General features: G+C 35.2%; 3 pseudogenes; 2 read left to right on the top strand and 1 right to left on the bottom strand.

The window, feature by feature from the left end:
* The window catches only part of LOC114284295 (cation/calcium exchanger 4 pseudogene), a 131,744-nt pseudogene that overhangs the window by 83,180 nt on the left and 24,988 nt on the right, over window positions 1-23,576 (bottom strand).
* Window positions 6,387-6,534, top strand: LOC114284300 (U1 spliceosomal RNA; annotated as a pseudogene).
* On the top strand, window positions 21,465-22,620 carry LOC145820731 (sugar transport protein 12 pseudogene; annotated as a pseudogene).

Raw genomic sequence — 23,576 nt, forward strand, 5'->3', positions numbered from 1 at the left:
AATAATCATTCATTCAACCATCGCTCTCTGAATCCAAAAAAAAAAAAAAAAAAATCACTCATTCAGTTACATATTTGATTTAAACTGCATCGTCACTAAAGATCGTTTCATAGTTGTAATTGTTACTGGTGGGATCAATGACAATTGTACTTGTTATTTTCACTGCACTTTTATATAAAAAAATAATTAAAAAAATCAAAATTTGTATTCTAATGCGCATTGTGTAATTTTATAAAATAAAAACAAATTTTAGAGCATATTGATAATGCAATAGAATAAGAATAACAATTATTTTGTTTCTCTAATTTCACTGGGTTCAATTTGAAAAATCTCAAATATTTTTGATAAATTTTTACCTTGTTTTAAGAAAATTTGAAAATTGAGTGGTGACACCACTCATTGTCAGGAGCTGCATGAAAAAGCCAACAACTCCAAACATAGCTAAATAAAAGCAACATTCCAATGTCCCTAACAACCTGGATAAGGAGATAATTCACCAACACTCCTGCCCCTTGTACATGCAACACCAATCAATCATGTTCTCTATGTGTTGTCAATCCTCTCAACAATACCTCAATTTTGTTCTTAAGAATGATTACCACCAACCAACATTGAAAAAATAATGAAAACTGATACCCAAAAATGCCAATGAGACAAAGCCAAAGAGTTAATTGAATTACTATGACTAGCTTTTGGGGGGTACTTCTAACGCATTGAATTAAAAAGAAAAAGAAAAACCCATCAAACATTTTAGGTGAAATAATAAAAAAAAATACCTTCGGGTTGGTTGAGGGAAGAGAAAATATCAGAGGCGAGTTGTTGGGGTTTTTGAGGAGAGAGAGTCAGGGCCACCACAATCGTTCTCAAAGGCCATCTGAAGGGCAGTCCACGTTGAGAGAAGCAAACCGATGCTTTGTTAAAGATAAGAAGCGTTCTCTGTTGAAAGTTGGGTCACCTTTTAGAGGATGATGATCCATTGGAAACTCTCTCTCTCTCTCTCTCTCTCTCTCCAAAATTGTAGCCTTTTAGTTTTCAGGCAGTAGCCTTTTAGTTTTCAGGAAGTTGCCTAGGATAAGCTGAGGACGTTGGGTCAGGGTGTCCTGGAGACCCGAAAATCCAGAAAAACAAATCAACAAATTCATGGCAATTGGGTCGGTTCAGCTCTGCCAATAAAATTGGAATTAACAATAATGTTCCAGACTCCCTTTCTCCCACCCCTTTGACCCCCTCTCAACATGATTGGTCAGTTTTTTTTTTTTTTTTTTCTTTTCCTTCTCTTCTAATCACCACCCGCCACGTGTCTGTGGGGGGGGGGGTGGTGGGGGTGGTGATTGGAGGGGGGTCTCAATCATGACCCTTAGGATTAATTACTCATAAGTCAGGAATTGTACTCCATTTCGTCTCAAAATTTTTTATTTTATGTAGACCCAAAATTTTAAGATTTTTGTTTTTTCTTTTTCTTTCTCTTTTTGATATACATTCGCCAGCGACTATCGATTGGGTTTACCGATAACCACCAACTTCTTACTTTGCTCTCATTGACAGTGAAAGAGATGGATTTCTGACAATATTCTTGACGTAAATCTATTCAAATTTGGCCAAGATTACAAGACAAGACGTACATAATGTTTAGATTTAGAATAATCTGAGTAAATCTACATCACATCCGGCTAGATATGAACCAAAAATGGTTGTCATAAGACAATCCTCTATTTTTGTCTCTCTTTCAGTCTCTAGGTTTTATTTTTTTTTAATTTTTTTTCTGTGCTACACACTTCTCTTTTCTTATTTAATGGAAAAAATTTTCAAATTCTAAACAAATATTTTTTGAGTTTTAGTTACAAGAGATGAAAACTGAAAAAAATTTACAGTTCTGAAGATACATTTATGCTTTTTTTTTTTAATATAATGATTTTAGCCTTTTTTCACTTAATTAAAACAACAATAAAAATTTAGCAAATATTGACAAATAGAAAAGTTACAAACCCTTAGAAACTACTGATCTAAGATCTCTACTATCGCCACGACGTGAAATTGTGTTTTAATAAATTGCAAATGAGCAAATTGATAATTTTTGTAGTTTTAAAACTTATGTAGTTTGATGAGAAATAAATTCAAACTCTAAATTTTTACAATTTTGTAAATTGAAAATTATGTGCTGTATATGATAGATAATTTTTCGTGTTTTTTAGTGTTGAGACGGATGTGGTTAAATTTTATTATGTTTTCACTTTAATTTCTCCCTTTTTTTTTGTTTTTTTTTTCCAGCGATGTTTTGGACATTTTGACGAATTTCTGGTGATGTTGAACATTCTAGTGAGCCTCCGGTGTGGTAACATGTGCAACGTCCTTAAATTTAAAAAAAAAAATTAAAAAAAAAAGATTTTTTTTTGGTAATAATTAAAAATATATAGGATTGATTGGTGCAAGTATTTTGTTTTGAAACTAGATGAGTTTTGAACTGTGCAAAGTGGACCTACAAGTCAGTGCCCCATAAAATTATATTCAAATTTGGGTCTAAGAAATTACCAACTCTGCAGCCTTTTATTTACATATTACAGATTAAATCTCAAGTTTGATCATGGTAACAAAATAATTTTTAATTTTTAATTTTATCAATTTAAACTCTAAATTTTTGATTTATTTTCAACTGAACCATTTGCTTATTTCCGTTAATTAAAATCAACAAAAAAATACTATTAAATGACAAAATTAAAAATTAAACAATTATTTTTGTTAGGTTTTATTCTTGGCAACCCCGTTTGACAAAACTCCTTTCAGTTGTATTTATTTTCCCACTTTTATTTCAGTGAGGCTATGAGTGTTTAGATGCGAATCCAACCCGAATTGTGCCTTTCAGAGGAGTTTGTGATGCTAATGCTTTCAAGATTGCCACTTCGCTGATTATGACGGCGATCGAGCTGTCCGGTCAGCTCGCGGGGGTCGAGGGGGCAGCGCCCCGGAAGCAAAATGCAAAAATGCATTCCAAGTTGCCTGTCCGCTCGAGCGGACATTACCCCACTCGAGCGGAGAATCCCTGGTTCCAGAAGTTTTGGTCGCCTGTAAAAGTACTGAGATGAATGATTTCGCGCTCGAGCGGACCTCTGTTATATCACGCGCATATTTTTCTGAAGCCGCTCGAGCGGGCTGTTGGGCGCTCGAGCGGAGATCACGGGACAGATTCTATAAATTCGCGTGTTGGGTCAGATTTTAGGATTACTACTCCAGATCTTCTTTTTGGGTTTTAGGGTTTATATCTGGGGATACTTTGTGAGTTTTTTTTTGATGTTTTGATTGAGTATTCAATTCATGTTTTAAAGAGTATACATCAAAGGTTTTGTTTGTTCTACAAAAGAGAGAGTTGTTCTTCGGTGGATTCTCATGAATTCGAGCCTGAAGCTTTGGTGGATTCCGGGGTGGCTCATTGTAAAGACAATTCCGAGGTGAAGACGGGTTGGAAGAGGCACATAGAGGTTGGTTCAATTAGGCGTGGATTCGCTAGGTAATTGAGAGTATACCTGTGTAATTCCTTTAAATCTTCTTAGTGGATTGTTTTGTGGCTGTTGCCCGTGGTTTTTTAATCACAGTTGGAGGTGTCCAATTGTGGTTTTTTCCACGTTAAAATCGTTGTGTTGATTTGTCTTGATTGTTTGATTGGGATTGATATATACTGCTTAAAATTGTTACATAATCACAAATCAATATCTAGGGGATTTCTAGATTTTTCAATTTTATTACAATGATCAAACCTTGAGATTTTTTTTTGCAATTTTCCCGATAATATTTGTAGTGTGCAAGCGAAAAGAATTACTCATCAACTTCCTTTTCCCATCTCTTTTCAAGATAATCATTGAGTAGTTTTAAAATATCATATTATTTATAATATTCCAAACCAATCAGTAAATTTCTTTTGTTAATAGACATACTTTTATTTGGTAGTTGAAAAATAAATTATAACGAACTTAGTATGTTACAACTTCTCATTAAACAAAATATCATCTAATGTAAACAAAGTCACTTTTCCTCCTTTCCACTCTCAACTTTCTTTTCCCCATCTCTTTTCAAGGTAATTATTGAGTAGTTCTAGAACACTATATTATCTACATGATACTCTAAGCCAATCATACAAATAAAATTTTTATGGATGGACATGTTAGCTCACTTTTGTTTGATAGTTAAAAAACAAATAATGACTAACTTAGTGTGTTACAATTTCTTATTACTCCAAAACACCATGTAAACAATGTCACTTACCTACTCTCACTTATCCCCTTTTCAAATCACCCAAGTACCCACACCACCACAAATTGGTCCGTTGCCAACACTACCACTACTATCTTATTTGGTGTAGTCTATTTGTACTTATAACTTTTTTTAATTGAAGAATTTGTGTCAAACTATCTGGTGCAATAGAAGTGGCTCAAGCCTATTTGAAGCCCAAGGAAAAAAATTGAAAGTATTGTGATCAGTGATAAAAGTTATGGTAATGGTTGGTGTCATTGTGTTGAAAGTTAGTGAAAGCATTCTCTATATTTGAATAGTGAAATTTCATTATATAGAGACATTTTTATTTTTATATAACCAATAAATTTTGAATTTTTTTCAATCTGCTTCATACGCATTTTAAAAATATATTTAGAAACCTTCATAATTAATTGTATGATTTTTGGAACGCATCGATTTTTTCTTTTCTTTTTTTTTTGGTCAATTTTGGATGTTGTTTATTTGCCTTTTGTATTTAAAATCATAACAAAATTAAAAATTAAAGTGTTATGATTATTGTGATCAGAAGTGATACATCCCTTAAAAATAGAACTCTATATACTTGGCAATGAAAAAAAAAAAAAACCAAACATCACTATTACTGTAGAACCACAATTAGAACTCCTTTAGAACTCTACTATTAGAGCTCCCATACATTTTTGTTATTGTGATGGTTAGTAATGATTGTGGAGGCTATATTGTATTCAAGGTTACTGAAAACATTTTTATATTTGAATAGTGACATTTTAAACTCTAACACACTGTATAAAGACTTTACTTTTATTTTAATCTAACTGATGAAATTGAAGTTTGAAAGCTATTTAATTTTCATATTAAAATCATTAAAAAATTGGCATGAAATTTTTTTTTTGTGATAATTGTGGTAGTTAATGATAGTGGTGGTAGAATTTCACTAAGTTAACATTAATATTGTGAAATTTTACTGTATTAACTTTAGTTTATTTTTTTTTTTGGAACTAGAAAAAAGGATGCTCTGAGACCGGTTATTTTATTTTATTTTATTTTTTAATTTTTTAGACAACTTAGACATTATTGGATATATCTCAATGAGATGATTATAAAAGGAATAAGCTCTTCCATGTAACTCATCATTCCACTCCTCTCCATACTCTTCTTGTGAATCTTAATATGAGCCCACACAGATGATCTAAACTTTCTATCTGATAGGTCTCACAATAAAGATTATTTATAAGAAAAAAATCAACTTCATCGAACAACTATAACCACATAAACAAATCACATTTTGCTTTAATAAATGAGAAATGCTTTTCGCACATAAGATGTGTTTGTCCTGGTGAGGCAAGGTTTGTAATTATCCTATTCACAATAAAGTTATTAGGTAAGGCTAGCCAAATGACCATTTAAAATAAGCATAAAAAAATAAATTAATTTATCTCTAATCATTTTTAAGTATGTGCTCTATTATTTTAGGGGAGGGAAAAAACAATTTTGAGCAGTCATTCCTTGCAATAAACATAAAATGGAATTGTTACATTTTGTTTGCACAACCCTCATATCAAAATTTTCATCTTTTCATGTGACTTTTATCTCATGTGATATGGTTTTTTTTTCTAATTATAATGGGTGTTATATATATATATATATATGTGATATTTACAAAGTTGTTATATGTTACTGAAATACTGAAATAATTCACCTTAACATTTCACCTCCTATGCGACTCCCACGTTATTGCTCAGCACTTGTGTTCTGCTATGCCTATAATAACCAATGCCTTTTGTTCAATTTCTTATGTTCTTTTCATCATCTCTGCCCCCATATAAACCAATGATACAGCCATTTTAGCATGGAATTTACTTCCATTATAAAATGGGATCAAACGTATCATTGATGTTAGCCGGCATTAATTGAATGGGAATACCATGTCATTGATATCCAACATTATTGTACTTCCATTAATGACATATACGTCTCCAAATACATATATACAATAAGCACACTGTAGGGGTGGTGTTATTTAATATTTTTACGTCATGTGTATATAGGGAGTCCTTTTGTGTTAACTTACCACATTGGAAGCGAACAAAAGATGGGAAGCAAGAGTAGGTGCTCGTAAGAGGAGTAATGAGCTTTGTTTCAACGTACTTACCCAGACGGGTCAATGGGTGATGAAGAAAGCCTATGGCCTACCTTAGTAACCTCAATTGCACTTTGTAGGGGTGCTTGCCTAAGGTTCCAAGCTTACGTCATAATTTGTGATAGTCGGGGTATGTGTTTGCGCAGCCCTTCTCCTATTCTAAATCCCAACTCATTTGTGTTGTTAGTCTTGTTGCCTTTTTACTTAAAAAATTTGTTTTTGAAACTAGAAATAGAGTCTCAACAAAACCAAAAAGCTTATACAAAGCCATCTAGGATAGAGGATAATTGAAAGCTCAATTTTGGAAGAAATGGAGCAAAGTTTTCTGAATTTTTCAAAATTTTTAAAAATCTCATACTCGACCATTATGCAATATGCGAAGCCAAATTCAATGGTTGGGTTTGGGATCCTAATGCTTAAACTAAATGGATGAAGAATTGAAATTTAATACACTTCTGTGAAGTGAATAAGTTGAGGAATAGGTCTCATTTCTCGAAGTGATTTGAAAAACAGGACTATGAACTACCTTTTTTTTTTTTTTTTTTTTGCAATTAAAATTTCTAAGCAAAGCACTTTTTTCTAAAAATATCATTTTTATTTTTGGGTAAATTACACTTACCTCTGTTGAGGTTTCTCACAAATATAGAGACCTTCCTTGTGGTTTCAATAATTACAAAAACATCTCTAACTTTAACTGACAATATCGAGATTTCTCCAATCCATCAATTTTTCACAAATGACGTTACTTGATTACACAAAATGACCATATTGCCCTTTTATTTGAACACAAAAAGACAAAAATACCCTTTAATTCCTGTATCTCTCATACCTACCTCATCAACACCATGCTTTGCCCCCTCTCTCTCTTTCCTTTTGCCTCCTCTCTCCTACCTATAATCTCCCAGGCCACCACCAATACAATTGCCTCCGGTGATCCCAAAGCCCACCGGCGATTATTCTCCTCAACCCCCTTCCTCTAATGGCAAGCTCTCTTCTTCACTGTCTTTCCTCCTCTCTTCTTCTCGTCCCCCTTGCTCGTCCATCGCCATGGCCAGATCTGGAAAAAAATAGGGCGAGAAGGTGAGAGGGATGAGAGTTATACTTCTTCAACAAATGTTATGCACTGTTGACTACAAGAAAGCAAAACCTGAGTCCATGGGTGTGATGACCTGGTGTTTTACCCCTCTTGCTTCTTTGGTTTAACCGTGGTTTTACCTCATTAATGTGTCGGATCCCGTTTAGAGTTTTGTTAACCTCTTGGGCTTGTAGTGTTCGGAAGCCTTACCTCAAATTTCTATCCTTGTTTGTTTTGATGCTGTATTTAATTTTGTTCCGAAGGGTGAGAGGTCAAGCCCGAAGTGCCTAGAATAGGGTGGGGAAAATTCTGGGCTAAGGAAACCAGGGCCGCACGTGCGAGAGGTGATGCCGCATGTGCGGATTTCAGGGGAAGCATGAGGCAGCACACTGTAACATATGTAGGTGTGGGCTAGGTGAGTGCGAGGGAGGACCGCACGTGCGGGGATGAATGTCGCACGCACGGGGGCACGTGCCGCACATGCGGGACGGGTCTAGTCCGAGAACCCTATTTTTTTTTATCTTTTAGGGCCGAATGTATCTCATTGTTTTCAACATCTCCCTCTCTTTAAAAGCATTTTTACTCTTCCTTCTCTCTAAAAACACCCATCTAGCAACCAAAACCTTTGATTTCTTGTGATCCTTTGAGCTTAGAGTCATCATCTCTCACAAATCTTGAAAATCAAAACCTAGAGCTTCATCTTTGTGTGGTGGTAGATCAAAGATTCTCACCTCTTGATTCTAGGGTTTCTCCTCTCATCTTCTCCAAAACTTTGAGGTAGGGATTTCTTGAGTTATATATATATATATATATGTTTGCCATACAAATGTTGATTTATGAGTTTTCTTGAAGTTCTCATGATAATTTCTATAAAGAGACCAAAAATGTAGAGAGTTTTAAATGTGGCTTTAAATCTCAACCCTTTTGTTAACCCTAGAGGGTTTTCTCTTCATTTGACTTAAGAAATGTGATTTTAGGGTGGGTTTCGCTATGAGATGGAAAATGTTGGGTTTTGATGAAAACCCTAGAAATTGGGAATCTTCTTAAAATGTGGAAAAGCCTATTGAGTTCTTTCTTTCTTGTGAAAAAGAGTAAATGAGCATTGATTTTATGATGTAGCTTGCAAATGGTAAGTCTTGATATATGTATGAAAGCGGAAAATTTCCTTTAAAGTCCTTTGATAAATGTATGTGTGTGTAGAGAGTTGTGAGGTGGCAAGTTGTGAGTGCCATAAATGATGTGAAAAGTGTTTAATGTTAATGAAATGGGAAATGAAATGAAAGGTGACATGCTAGACATGTTGAAAGGTTTGGTTATGATGAGTCATTGATGAGAAAATTGATGATGAAGAAATGTTTTGCAAAGGAGATGATTGTCACATTGCATTTTCAGTTAATTGATTATTACAAGAATTGTATTTAAATTCGACATGTTGCATTGACACTCTAATATTACTTTGTTGTAAGCGTTAAGTTAAGACTTGAAATCTTTTGCATTGAGAATAAGAGAAATGTGAATTTAAGTCATGGAAATGTATAAGGGGTAAATACGTTCGTAAGTCTGGTTAGGGGGTGTAGATGAAATTAATAAGTTGGCCTGAGTATCCATGGTGAAAGACCAGAAACCTGCGCGGATAGGTGTCGAGCCTTTCGGTTAATACCAGTAAAAATGACAATTTGGTAGTACTTGTATAGTCTACTTGCAGACACCAGCCTAAGGATTACCAGTGTCGTATTTACCACCCCTATGGATTTAAATTGGAAGTTTCGGAATTTGTTGAGTTTGCAAAACTTTTATTGAAAAACATAATGATCACGAAGACAAACATGAAATGAGTTTTTCTTTAAAAAGGACATTACATGGCATTAGCATTTGCATTTTTACATTGTGAGTTGGCATAACTGTATATACTTCATAAGAAATTCTCTACTGGGCTTTATGCTCACCCTTATGGGATTTGATGCAGGTAAAGATGTGGCGATCCCACCAAATTGAGGGCGTAGATAAATTGTGAAGAGTGTATAGCTCTCCTTTTTGTTGTGAATTAATTGCTAGCCAAGGGCTATTTTTGTATGGGTCCGAGATGGCCACTTTTGTGTAACCAGGCTTAAGTCTTGGAAGATGTAGCCATGAGGGCATTTTATTTATCTTGAAACTTGACGCTCTACATGTTATAGATTCATGTATCTTTAAATCTTTGAATGTATATTTCGCATGTGGAACCTTTGTATAAACCTTGGAGATTTTTGATGTAATGGATGGAGGATGGTAGTATTTAATTAATGTATGTAGTTGATATATTATCCAAGTTGGGATTATTTTCGGGGCGTGACAACTTGTTATCAGAGCTACCGGGTTTGAATACTTAGGCTCGCGGGAAGTGGTTGTTTTACCACATTGGGTTCATCTCGCATGATTAGGAAATGTTTCGCTTCTGTGATTATGTGAATAACATGCTTATGTGACTATGTGGGTATGGGATTGGACTTTAGGGATGTTATTTGCGCCTATTAGATTCCTTGAGGTCTTACTAGAAGGGTACTTGATCAATACTCCTTCTAATAAGAATTCTTATTTTTTCATGGGACGAATTTCATCACTAAAGGATAATTTGTATGTGTTTATGTGACTAAGTGCTTCTGTGGAGTGAATGAAATTATTTGTGTGTTAGAACATGCATGGTCGTTATAGTTTAACATGTGAGGCAAGTTGCGAGCACATTTGGAATTATGTGCTAAATTATTTATCTTGTTCCTTAATTAGGATGTCAGGAAGAGTCCAGACTCGTGGTGGTAGAGGTAGAAGGCGTGGTAAGGGACGCCGGGGTGTGCATGAAGTACTGATCCAAGAAGTTTCGGTACAAGAAGAGGGTTTAGGCCAAGCTAACATGGCCGAGCAAGTTGGGCAAGCAGAGATACCGGGGCAAGTGGGTCAAGCCGCAATAGGGACCTTAGCCTGAGAAATGGCGGGGGTATTGAGGGAGTCCATGAACATTTTGAGGGCGGAGACCCAAGCTAGGGAGAATGCCGTGGAAACAAGGGTGAGCTTCCTTACAAGGGAGTTCTTACGGGCCAAACCGGATGAGTTCCATGGTGGCTCCGAGCCAAAGAAAGCGAATGAATGGCTCGAGCAAACTGTGAAGACTTTTGAGATGCTTCATATAGAAGATAGCGAATTGAGGGTGACTCTTGCAAGTTACTACCTCAAAGGGGACGCGGGTCAATGGTGGAAATATGCCAAGGGCCGGATAGAACCTACATGGGAGGCATTTGTGGTGGCCTTGCAAGATAAGTACCTTCCTCCTACTGCTAGGGAGAGGTTGAGGCAAGAGTTCCAAGACCCTAAGCAACTTAACATGTCCGTGGCCGAGTTCGAAGCGGCCTTTTCTAGTTTGTCCCGGTTTGCACCGGAGTTGGTAGCGACGGAAGGACGCTGTTGCATTGAGTTTAAGAAGAAGTTGAGGATGAAGATTTTGTTCAAGGTTGCCGGGAACATGATCCGAAATTATGATCGCCTTGTGGAGGCAGCTGCACATGTGGAGATTACCGTAGAGGCCGAGGAGGAGAGACTTTGGCATTCGAGGTCTAGGGGCCAAGGGTCACAGGGGGACTTCAGGCCTAACAAGAAGAGTAGGAACACCTTTTCATCTCAGTCCCAGCCGCAGCAGTCTAGATCCACTTTCCCCTTACCTAGTGCAGGCCCGGGGAAGAGTGCACCGAGTGGGTTTTCTTGCTTCAAGTGTGGCCAACCGGGTCACAAGGCCTTTTCTTGTCCACAGAAAGGGGGAGGACATCAGATGTTTCCACCACCACCACCTAACTGATCTCAGAGTTAGGTGTTTGTATTTCTATATTTAATTCTTGTCGCCTACTATTGAGGAACTTTAATATTAAATGCACGACGTAGCTATTGGTTGAATTGTGTTCGTGTTGGTTGAAACTTGTATCCGTTAATATTTTTTTCTACATTTTGGTCAACAAGGAGTGAAATGTCACTCCATAGTTTCTAGTGTTGCTCTAAAACCATGAAAAATAATTATTTCTTCTTATTTGAACCTTTTATTTTTTTCTTGGCAATGACAAGCACTTAGGTTTTGAACGATAGGCTGGTTGTTGTCGGTTTGGATTAATGTGATTTTTAGTTTCTAGTGTTGCTCTAAAACCATGCAATTATGAACTCTTGTTAAAAGTGTAAATGAAACTAAAATACTTTCAGATTTAGAAATAATATGCACTCAATTATCAATTATTTCGTAAGTGACGTGCGTTCTTTTGATTACAACACTTACCCTGTTTTTATCAATAAATTGGTAGTCATGAATAAAGAACATTATTACATTGAAATACATAGCTTGTGTTTAGTTTAGTGGTGGAATTATGTTTTCAGTGTGGAGTTATGATTTCAGTGTCAAATTATGACTTCAGGTATCAGTAATGGAAATTTTTTTTGCTTAACAGTTTTGAAAAGAGTTCTGCTAAGTGTTTTGAAATTAATTTTTAAAGGAGTATTTCAATTTGTAATCTTCAATAGAGGCTTTAGTTTTGAAAAGAGTTTTGAGTTGTATGTTGAGTTTTGAGTTGTTCAATTTGGAGTTGTAGTTGAAAGTCTTTCAATTTACTTTTTTGAAATAGGACAACATGTTTGAAATGAAAATTTCAATTTTCGCAATTTTGTAATATTTATAAAAATACAGGAAAAAGATGGTCCCGAAATATAGTGCACATAAACATAAATAATGAAATAAGAAAAAAAATAAAAATTGTAAAACTTGGAAAAAAAATAAATCTAAAGTGTTTTACAAGACTATTGAAAAGTCAAAATACAATTGAAAACTATTTTGAAAACTGATAACCAAACACATTTGGTTATTTTTAAGGTTTATGTTAAGTTGAAAGCTTCATCTGTAATTGAGTTGAACTTAATGAATTGGAAGTTTTACCTGTAATTAAGTTAAACCTGTTGTTGGATGCATTGTTTTTTATTTTGGTTATGACATGAAAATATAAATTACAATCTTGGGAAAGATGGAAAGTTGTCAAATGTTGTGTGTGGGCAAGTAAAAAATGTGAACTCCATGTCTTTCAAAAGAACGCAGGGCATGGAAATAGCTATAAGTTAACTTTTAAAGTTTTAACAATGTAACTGATTGTCAAATTGATGCATGAGTTTGTTGTCATTGTTGGGGTTACATTATTAATTTGCATATTTTTGATGATGTATGCTGAGACTGATGATGCTTACCATAGGGAATTTGTCTATTGTCAATATTATTATACTTTGATTACAATGATGATAAATGTTATGCATTGTCGTAGGAAATGGAAGCATACTACGTTGTGTTTGTGGGGAGGGCACCGGGCATTTGTACAAGCTGGCAGCCAACAAGTTAACCGATTTGCAGGAGCTGTATTCCAAAGGTATAACTCGTTTAATGAGGCGCACAATGGATTAATTATAGGAACAGATGCGTACACGGTCGGGCCGGGGAATCATAATGTCGAAGTGCAGTTGATGAAGTGGATGGTAACGAAGTGGAACATTTAGTAAACTACACATGTGCTAATTTCAATGGTATTAGGGTACAAAAATCTTGTGGGTCCATTGTAGCGTACTTTTTTTTCTTTTCCCTTGGTGTTGTGGTTACTTTTGTTGTAGCGGGTATTATGAAATTTTTCTGATGTATTTTGTACATACCAATGGTAGTTTTTTTCTATTTTTTTCTCTGTTACGTAACTAGTATATAATTTGGTGTATGATTACGAACAGGTACTCATGTATTGAAAATTTTGGGTTGGAGTTAATGTTATTGTGATTGAATTGGTTTCGCTTATGTTAAAAGAATGATATTGTGCAATGAATGAATGAATGAATCAATAGAAAGGGTATTTGTTTTATTCAATTGGTATTAAATTAAAATTGTAAGAATGAGTTTGTTATTTGTTATATTCAATGAATAATGGTTACATTTTTGGGTTATCACGGTTGAACAGATGAACAAGTTAAGAAAATGTGTATTTTCCCTACAATAAATGTTGTCAACATTTTTTTGATAAAACTTAAAACAGAATATACAATGTCACAAATTACTAAATATTGTACGGTTATGAAAACAACATAGCTGAAGTTGCAAATGTAATAGTTTCAGTTACATAGGTAGTTGACACATATGTCTCCCACAAAAATACGTTGTGGACACCCTAAACTATTTGCTCACAATACATAAACATGAAGCTACGATTACAACACTTAACAATTACATAGACAAATAGTAGGCATAAAATGCGACAAACTCATTACTGAAAGACTTAGTTTAACACACACTACATAAGTATGCATAACCTAATATACTTTAGTACAAACATAAACACCTAATTCACGCTTAAATCGACAATCTTAGAGTCCGAATAATCCGAAAGCTCAGGGTCAGAGACAAGTGTAGGATCCTCCATGATAGAGTTGATAGCCGTAGTATTTGGTTCTGTTTCGTTCTTCTGGGCATCCTTCTTAACTATATATAGTTTCATATCGTGGGCTAACCTACGGTGCATTTGAGAAATCTCACGTTGTAGTCTTTCACATAGTCGATCAACATTATCAGGATCTTCCTTTTGGATGTCAACAGAACGTGCTTTTGGCACCTTTAGTCGATTTTGTCAACTTAAGGTTTCCATTTGTACTCGCTCTACAAATAGTGCGGCCCACTTGAGAAGAGTAGCGTCTACTAAACCATATCCTATTTGATTATCAGATGGATCCATACATGAACCTCCTTGAACTGGATAGTACTTGGGCATCATAAAATGTCACTTCTCAAACCTATCACGATAACCACAAGCATAATCTAAAAAAGGTTATATTGTTTCGTCTTCAGCATCGCTACGTCCCCTTCCCCTTCCCCTTCCCCTTCCTCCTCGTCGTGAACTCTCACCTCTTTGGAGGTTCGTACCACCTCTTTACAAGTTCATACCACCTCTGCGATTCGCACTCCCTCCCATGAATCGTGTAGCCATGTGAATTTTTTTAAACACATGAACGATAGTTTCGTACGCCGAACTGAGTTGTAAGGCTGTGTCTTGACCTGCAGTCCTTTATATAGTTGTTGATGAATGGCATTGGCAAGTGCTCGTATTCATGTCACTTACAAATGATGACATACCACATACGATGTATTACATCACGACGATGAAAAAGACACTGAATGAAAAAAGAAAGAAAATAAATCCCTCTACACAAAGTCACATGACATGACAATCCCACATATACCAACAAGATATGAGTTGTCATTATAATGAAAATACAAAGAAAATCAAAGCCTGTGCCCCAAGTCACATGACTTGACAATCCATCTGCATATACCGACAAAAGAAGGGCATGGTCACTGTAAGGTAAATCAGTGAATTTACTGTTGCCATGTGAGTTTGTCAATTTAATAAAAAGGGCATGCTATGATCCCTATGCACAAAGTCAGTGTTGCCAATCAGTGAAGTGACATGACTTGACAATCCTTCTGCATATAGCGATAAAAGAAGGGCATGCGCACTATGTGCAAAGTCACTGGTACCATGTATTTATTTGTGAATTTAATAAAAAGGGAGATGAGAGGGGTGGTAGAAACGCAACTTTCAACATTGACGAACGTAAGTCACGCGCATGTTCGACATGACAACTCGCTGTCTGCTCACTGTAAGAAAGAATAGCCATGTTAATTGAGCATGTCATTGGTGGATAAGGGGTGTCTGAAAGTATTTTGATTATTTATTAAGTCAGTTAAAGTCACTGCATCACTGACTAATGTGGACGGATAATTGCATGACTTGACAAGTCGCTGGATCAAAGAAGCACCATTTTCTTCACAAGTCACTGTATCTTGAAAACACCATGTTCTTACTGCGATATTGTCACTTCGAAGTGAGTAGTCACTGTATCAAAGAAGCACGCATGCGTAGAAAGATTATTATGCCCATGTGAACTTCACCAAATCATAGCGGGATTAATTTATTAAGTCTGTTCAAGGTCACTGCATCACAGAGTCATTTTCGACAGATCTCTGCACGACTTGACAAGTCAATGCATGAAAAACTATTCATGATCCATTATAGCATTTTTTTTCTTGTACCGTGATATCGTCACGTGTAAGTGACCATTCATTGTATGAAAAAAGAAAGCTTATGTAGGCATTGGTGTGGTTAACTAACTAATGGAACATTCGTTATTTGAATGTTTTTATTTCGTTTGCAATTTGTTGAGAATCAACTTTCGCATCTTCAATTTGTAATATTTTGGGATAATTTACAACATCAAACGAACAATGGTCGTAACGTACCCATCCAAAGATCAATTGTAATAAATTTGTAAATCCCACGCATGCCTAGATATGGAAGACTATTTGTTATTTTTATTGTCTTCAATGACTATTAAACGTTACATAATTTGGTATTTTGATGTTTTGTTATTTGTTATTTTACATATATGGAACAATGTTGCGTACGCCAGTACTTACAAAAAGGATGGACAGAAATTAGCCCAAGTTTACATACATATAAAAAAAGGAAAAATATTAACATTTAATTAGGCTCGACACTGACAACAGGAAGTCCAAAAATATATCCCACTGTTCCCAACAGTCTCTTTGCCCTGAACCATTGGCCACGTTTGCAATCTTCTTCGCAAGTAGGAGTCGATATCCGCGTGCAATGTGCATTACGAAAAAAGATTATAAATGATTCCTATATAAACACGTACATACATGGAGCTATGAAACCAAAATAAAAGATTATAAATAATTCCTAGGTATCTTATTGGTACTTAAAGACAAAATTACAAAAACGATTTGGGGACAATATTACTTCACAACCATGACCATATTTTTTGTACAAAGGCCACCCAACATGAATGTACAGCTCCTGTCAAAAAATCTGTGGACAATATTACTTCACAACCAATAAATAGATATTTAGACTTGTAATGGTAAATTTTTTTTTTTTTTCACCCAACATTTTGGATTCTAGCTAATACATTGAACTTGTAGGAAAAGAAAAATCTATATTTACAATGATATACACTTGACCGGATCAGGTACAACCTCCTCAATAGGGCAATTCATGCTTAGTGTTTGCGTTGAGGGAAAAAAATTAATGAAGAAAGGATGTGAGCAATTTTTAGTTATACATAGAATTTATCTTTCATGAACATGTCATAAATAAAAAAAAAATCAAACTATATCAAAAGTAGAAGCGAGAACACCAGAGAAAATGGTTTTGCTTTCATTTACCTTTCTTTATCATTTTCCTTTACCAATTCCAAGTTCCCAACAAAGCCTTAGGCTCCATTGTATTAATGAAATACAATAAAACACTTGTGATTGTGTTGTTACCATCAACAACAAAGTGGAAAAGAAAAATTAACGAGAGGCCACTAAAACTTTGAATTGTAGATGTCAATGCCTTTCATATCTATGTATTGTAAATTTTTATCTTATACCCTGATTTCATGATTGAATTTAAAATTTCTTGAATACACCATTTGTAGAATTGTTCATAATTTATGAAAATAATAAAAACAACCCCCCCAATTGAATAGTTCATAATTGAAACCTGTAAGTACCATTGTAAAATGCTGTCAAATAAAAATCCTTTATGTAGTACATGTTTCATTTATGATGATGCTATGTAAGAAAATGCATATGGTATCACTTTCATAACGCTCATTTGTAGAATTGCTCATAATAGACAAATTGATCATAATAGACAATATAAAGAAGTACTATTCTGAGCATAACCAATAAACACACAATCCACTATTTTTGATCATATCTTAGTCTTTTTCGGAACATGAACTTCTATCTTTGCCAAACACCCCCACACTTTTAAGTATTTGTAGGAAGGTGGTCGACCTTTCCACAATCCATAAGGAGTGTTGTTGGTTTTCTTGTGAGGTATTCTGTTAAGAACATAGTTAGCAGACAATATTGCTTCCCCCCATAAGTTCTGCGGTATGCCTGAACTTGGTAACATGGCATTCATCATTTCTTTAAGGGTTCTATTCTTTTTTTCAACAATTCCATTCTGCTGTGGAGAATAGGGTGCTGTAGTTTGGTGAATAATGCCATGTTGTGCACAAAATTCATTTAAAGGTGCATCATATTCACCACCCCTATCCCTTCTAACCATTTTAATGGTTTTACCAAGTTGATTTTCAACTTCAGTTTTGTAGAGTTTAAACATTTCCAAAGCTTCCTCTTTACTTCTAAGTAAACATACATAACAATATCTTGTGCAATCATCGATAAATATTATGAAATAGTTTTTGCCTCCTTTAGTTTGAACAAATTTAAGATCACATACATTAGTATAAATTAATTCTCGAGGTTCGGTTTTTCTTTCAACCGATTTAAATGGAGCCTTAGTTAGTTTCGCTTCTACACAAATCTCACATTTGTGATTAGGATCAATTTCAAACTTTGGTATATAATCCAAATCAATTAGTCTATGCAAAGCATCAAAATTTACATGTCCTAATCTACCATGCCATAAATTTGACTCAAGAATATAAGCAAAAGATGTGTTATTCTTATTAATAGCAAGTTTTGGTACAACCGTCATTACATTTAACTTAAAGAGACCATCGCTCATGTATGTCTTACCAACATACATACCACTCTTTGTTAATACAAATTTATCAGACTCAAATACAAGCCTAAAACCATTCTTGCTTAACAAAGAACCAGAAACTAAATTCTTCCGGATGTCTAGTACATGCAGCACGTTGTTGAGGGTCAGTTCCTCCTCAATGTCATCTTCAAGATCACCTTTCCTTGTCCAGCCATGGTAGAAGTAGAAGAATTTCCCATGAAAAGTTGTTCACCATTTGCAGCCTCATTATAAGTAGTGAACATCTTATTGTTCGCGCAAATGTGACAAGTTGTTCCTGTGTCAACCCACCATTCTTTGGGATTTCCAACCAAATTAGCCTCAAACACCACAGCAGAGAGATTGATGTCATTTACCCCATCAGAAATGTACTCAACTTCTGTCATATTGGCTTGATTGGTGGTCTTTTGCTTGTACTTCTGCGATCTTTTTTAGGGATCAGAGGACGATGTCCAGTTTTGCTACAATTATAGCATTTACCTTTGAACTTTTTATTGCCATTATTGTCACCTTGTTTGGGACCATCTCCAGCAAACTTCCTCTTTTTGTTATGTGGTTTGGGCACTTGTTCAACCACATTAGCCTTGGACTCAATGAGATTTTTACCATTCCTCTTTCCAGCCTTACGATTATCTTCCTCAATTCTCAGTCTTACAATAAGTTCATCCACGGTCATCTCTTTGCGCTTATATTTTAAATAATTTTTGAAATCTTTCCAAGCTGGTGGTAATTTTTTCACTAATGCAGCGACTTGGAAAGACTCGCTAAGAGACATACCTTCAGCATAAATATCATGCAAAATTAATTGAAAATTTTGAACTTCAGAAATTATCGTTTGGAAGTTTACCATAACAAAGTCCATAAATTTACTGACAACAAATTTCTTTGTGCCGGCATCCTCTGTCTTGTATTTTTTCTCCAAAAAATCCCACAATTCTTTTGCTGTTTTCAGAGGACTATAAACATTATACAGTATGTTGTCTAGACCATTGAGGATGTAGTTTCTGCACAGAAAATCGGAATGTTTCCAAGCGTCTACAGCGGCAACAACTTGCTGATCACTTTCATTCTCCTTAAGTACTGGAGCTTCTTCACGGAGAAATCGGGCAAGATTAAGAGTTGTAAGATAGAACAGCATTTTCTGCTGTCATCTTTTAAACTCGGTGCCATTAAATTTTTTTGATTTTTTTCCATGATTTATCGAAACTCGAACATGGTTCTGGATAGGGACTAGAGTCGTTGTAACAATCGGATTTGGAGTACTACTTTCAGCAGTCATAATATCTGATTACAAAAATCAGAAAAACCAAAACACAATTAATTTTCTTGTTATTCAAACCAGAAAATAAACTATAACACAAAATAATTTTATTTTCCTAGTTACTAAAACTAGGAAAATAAAATACTGCACAATAATTTTCTGTAACACTACTACACAAATTAATATTCTGAAATTGTTAATGGTAAATAGTATATTACTACTATTTGTCAAAGAAAATAAACAGTATATTACTACTATTTATCAAACAGTATATGACTACTATTTGTACTTTCCAACCAAAATATCAATTTGTAAAAAGCACAGAAAATAAATATAATGAAGACACTAAAAAATAATTTGTCTTAAGATTGTTGGACAATCTTCACTGTATTAAGAATAAATTCTGTTTGTGTACTTAACAGCAAATAGAACACAGAAGAAATAAAGGAAACGAGAGATATTGTTTGATTACAAAAATCAAACCAGTAAATAAAAATAAATAAATAAAAACAACATATTCTTATTTTGTTACAAAACAAAATCAGAATTTGAAAGAGAAAATTAAATAAAATAATCACTTACCTTATTAGTTTCGCGAACGAATTTTTGATTAAGTCCAGTGTTTAACACTATGTCCTTAAGACAGATTTGTCCTCTCTACGGTGCTTTCAGATTGTGGACGTCTATCTCCTAAGATAAAATGATCAATAACGAATAATACTAGCACTACAAATTATTCGCACAACGAACACACTTTGTGTTTACACTATTTCTCACAGAAAATTAATGTAGCAAAATGTAGAGATTAATAGCAGTAGAGAAGAGCGAAAATTGAATGCAAAATCAAATGAGGGACTTGTCTATTTATAGGTGCAATGGTGGCTGTTCGGTTTGAATCCAACAGGTAGCAGATCTGTTTGAATAGGTACCATACCTGTTTGGCACTATTTGAATAGATACAACCTGTTTGGTTTAAATTTTGAACAGATAACTAAATCTGTTTGGTTTATATTGGACAGATATGGACCTATTTGGGTGTAAGATGAACATGTAAGGAATCTGTTGGGTTTAATTTGAACATATTTGAATATGTTCGGACAAATAAAAAATTGTATAGAAAATTTGAAGAGGTGCAAGCAAATTTTTTTTTTTTGAATTTTTCCAACTAAAATTTGAATTCAAAATTGGCCTGAATTTATTTTCCAAAAATAAAAAATAAATTCAAATGTTTTTGGACCAAAAAGAATTAGTATTGGGTTGGACAAGCCCAATCCAACCTCATACCACGCACCTGCGTCCTAGCCCAGCCTGACTGGATGCGGCGCGCGTGTGTTTATTTTGGGTCCAATGTATCTAGCCCACTTTGCCCATAATCTCTCCCTCTACAAAACTTGAGTGCCCCTTGGGGCTACCCCAAGTTCTAAACCCAAGCCTTATAAACCCACTCAAAGTTTGTCCACCAAACCAATGTGGGACAAGCCTTAATTCAAACCTTTATGGAAATTTCACAAAACCACCATTTTCATGAAGCTCACTTTGGTTTCAATTTCCCATTCACCCAATAATGGTTTTGAACAACCAAATATACCACATGAATCACAACGCGGCATAGAACGCGTTACCACTTAGATCCGCCAACTTTGGCACATGAGTCCCACCTAAAAATTAGACCAAAGTTAGGGAAAAATCATTTTTTCCAAAACCATTTCTAACACCTTCTTCGCCTCAACGATGACCAAGAAACTAGGCCGCAAGTTTTCCATGCTTATGGGCGGTTGTGTCTTCTGTTGCGGTGCTCTTCTCAACGCCTTTGCTGTACACCTCACTATGCTCATCATCGGTCGAATTTTGTTAGGTGTTGGTGTTGGTTTCGCCACTCAGGTAACTCAATTCGTAAAAATGCTCTTTGTTTCTTTCTTTGCCCCAATTCAATCCAATCCAATATTATTACGTACAGTCACACTTAGATTGAACATAATAATAATGTATGCTTGTATTTAATAATTTACTAAATACTAAGTTAATTAATTTCAGCCACATCACATCCTCTAACTTCTCTGTTTCAAATTACAATCAGTGCCACTGTTTGTGTCAGAGATGGCTTCATACAGATACCGTGGAACCCTCAACATATGCTTTCAACTATTCATCACAATTGGCATTCTGTTCCAGCCGTCATGTTCCTCTCATCTCTCTGGGTCTTCGCAACCCCAAACTCCCTCATCAAGAGAGGCCACTTCGACAAAGCCAAGAAGCAGCTCCAGCGCATCCGTGGAGTCGCCGACATCCAAGCTGAGTTCAACAATCTGGTGGATGCAAGTGCAGCCTCAAAGGAAGCGGAACACCCATGGAGGAACCTATTGATGAGCAAGTATAGGCCTCAGCTTTGTTTACCTATTTTGATTCCGATCTTTCAACAACTCACAGGGATCAATGTAGTTATGTTCTATGCTCCTGTGCTGTTCAAGACCATTGGGTTTCAGAGCAATGCTTCGCTTGCGTCGGCCATGATCACCGGTGGTGTGAATGTTCTTGCGACATTATCTCTGTTTTTGGGACTGATAAAATGGGGGAGGAAACCCCTCTTTCTATGGGATGGTGGCATCATGCTTGTGTTTCAGGTAATCCTTGTAACCAATTCTTTTACTCCATCGTCTTTCTATTTATGTATTGATTTTGTGTCCAATTTTTCAAGTTTGTAAAACGCACTTGTATTGTATTTGCACTATTTCATTACATTTTAAATTTTTTACTTGTATGTATATATTTTTTATTGTGTATGTGTTATTTATATATGTAGAGTGCAGTGTCAATTCTTGTTGGCGCTAAATTTGGAGTAACAGGAGATGCTACAAATTTGGAAATGCTATATTCAAGCATCCTAGTATGTTGCATCTGTATATTCGTCACAGCATTTGCATTCTCATGGGGTCCTCTGGGATGGTTGGTGCCTAGCAAAATCTTCCCTCTCAAGATCCGGTCATCCGCGCAAAATATCGTTGTGGCCGTGAATATGTCATTCACTTTCCTCGTTGCCCAAATCTTCCTTTTTGCTCTTTGCATGGTCAAGTTCGGCCTATTCATCATCTTTGCGGGTTTAGTGCTAATCATGAGCCTCTTCGTCATCTTCTTCGTATCAGAGACCAACAATATACCCATCGAGGAAATGTCACAAGTGTGGAGAGGGCACTGGTACTGGAAAAAATTTGTTGATGATGAAATGGAAATCAAGATGAAGAATGGAAGTCCTTAGAAAGATATACTTAGCTAGCCCGTATGTCATTATTAGTATTTTTTGTTTTGGGTTTTTAGTTTTGTTTAAGTTGTTCTACAAAAAACAAGGTTGTTAGGAATGTCTTGTATAAATTTTACTCGCCTTATTACATTAATTTGTGGTTGTGTAGCGGTGTGTGATGCGAAAATACAAACAGAACTATATAGAAAATTCCAGGAAACCCATTTATTGTCCTGTTTGGTTATTTAGACAAATGAGAGAAAGAGAGGACAGGAATATGAATCCCTTAGTCTAGGTTGGTTAGGCCTTTTGAATGAACAATTCGTATGATTTGAGACATATAGGTGTTTTCGAGATAGTTGACTTTGAAACTTTGGATTTACCAGTTTCAAAAAATAAAATTCAGTGCTTCAAGATTTACGTTTTTCCTTATGCACGGTGTCTTTACAACCAAAAGTGTACATATAGTATTGGGGTAGGTACAATTCTCCACAGTTAAAGTAACAGATGTTAAAACTCAACATCTATAAATTTAATTTTGCAAAAACTTATGTGCTTGTATCGACTTGGTCACTGAATTATTTATTTATTTATTTTTTGCAATGTGTGAAATCAAGTCCTATAGCCTTTTTGGTAGCATAACACACTTGCCGGTTCATTGAAATAACTTCCACTCTCACTACGTTCCAACTAAGCCTTTTTTCAATATTTGGAATTGGAACTTACACATGGTGCTAGAAGCTGCGCAATGCACTTGAACATATAATTTCTAATTTCATTTACAAACCATTGTTTTTATTTTTTTTAAAAACTATACACTTCCTCTTTGATCAATTAATGAGTCTCTCGTCTCCCTATCTTTCTATACACTTTCAAATTCAATAGAGATGGGAGGTTTAAATGGAAATTCTTTTGTTTTCTTTTCTCGGGGAGAACGTTATGATACGTCATTTATTATTATTATTTTTTAAATT

The sequence above is a fragment of the Camellia sinensis genome, chromosome 2 (genome assembly GCF_055761805.1).
Source record: "Camellia sinensis isolate YWXY chromosome 2, ASM5576180v1, whole genome shotgun sequence".
NCBI classification, from domain to species: Eukaryota; Viridiplantae; Streptophyta; class Magnoliopsida; order Ericales; family Theaceae; genus Camellia; species Camellia sinensis.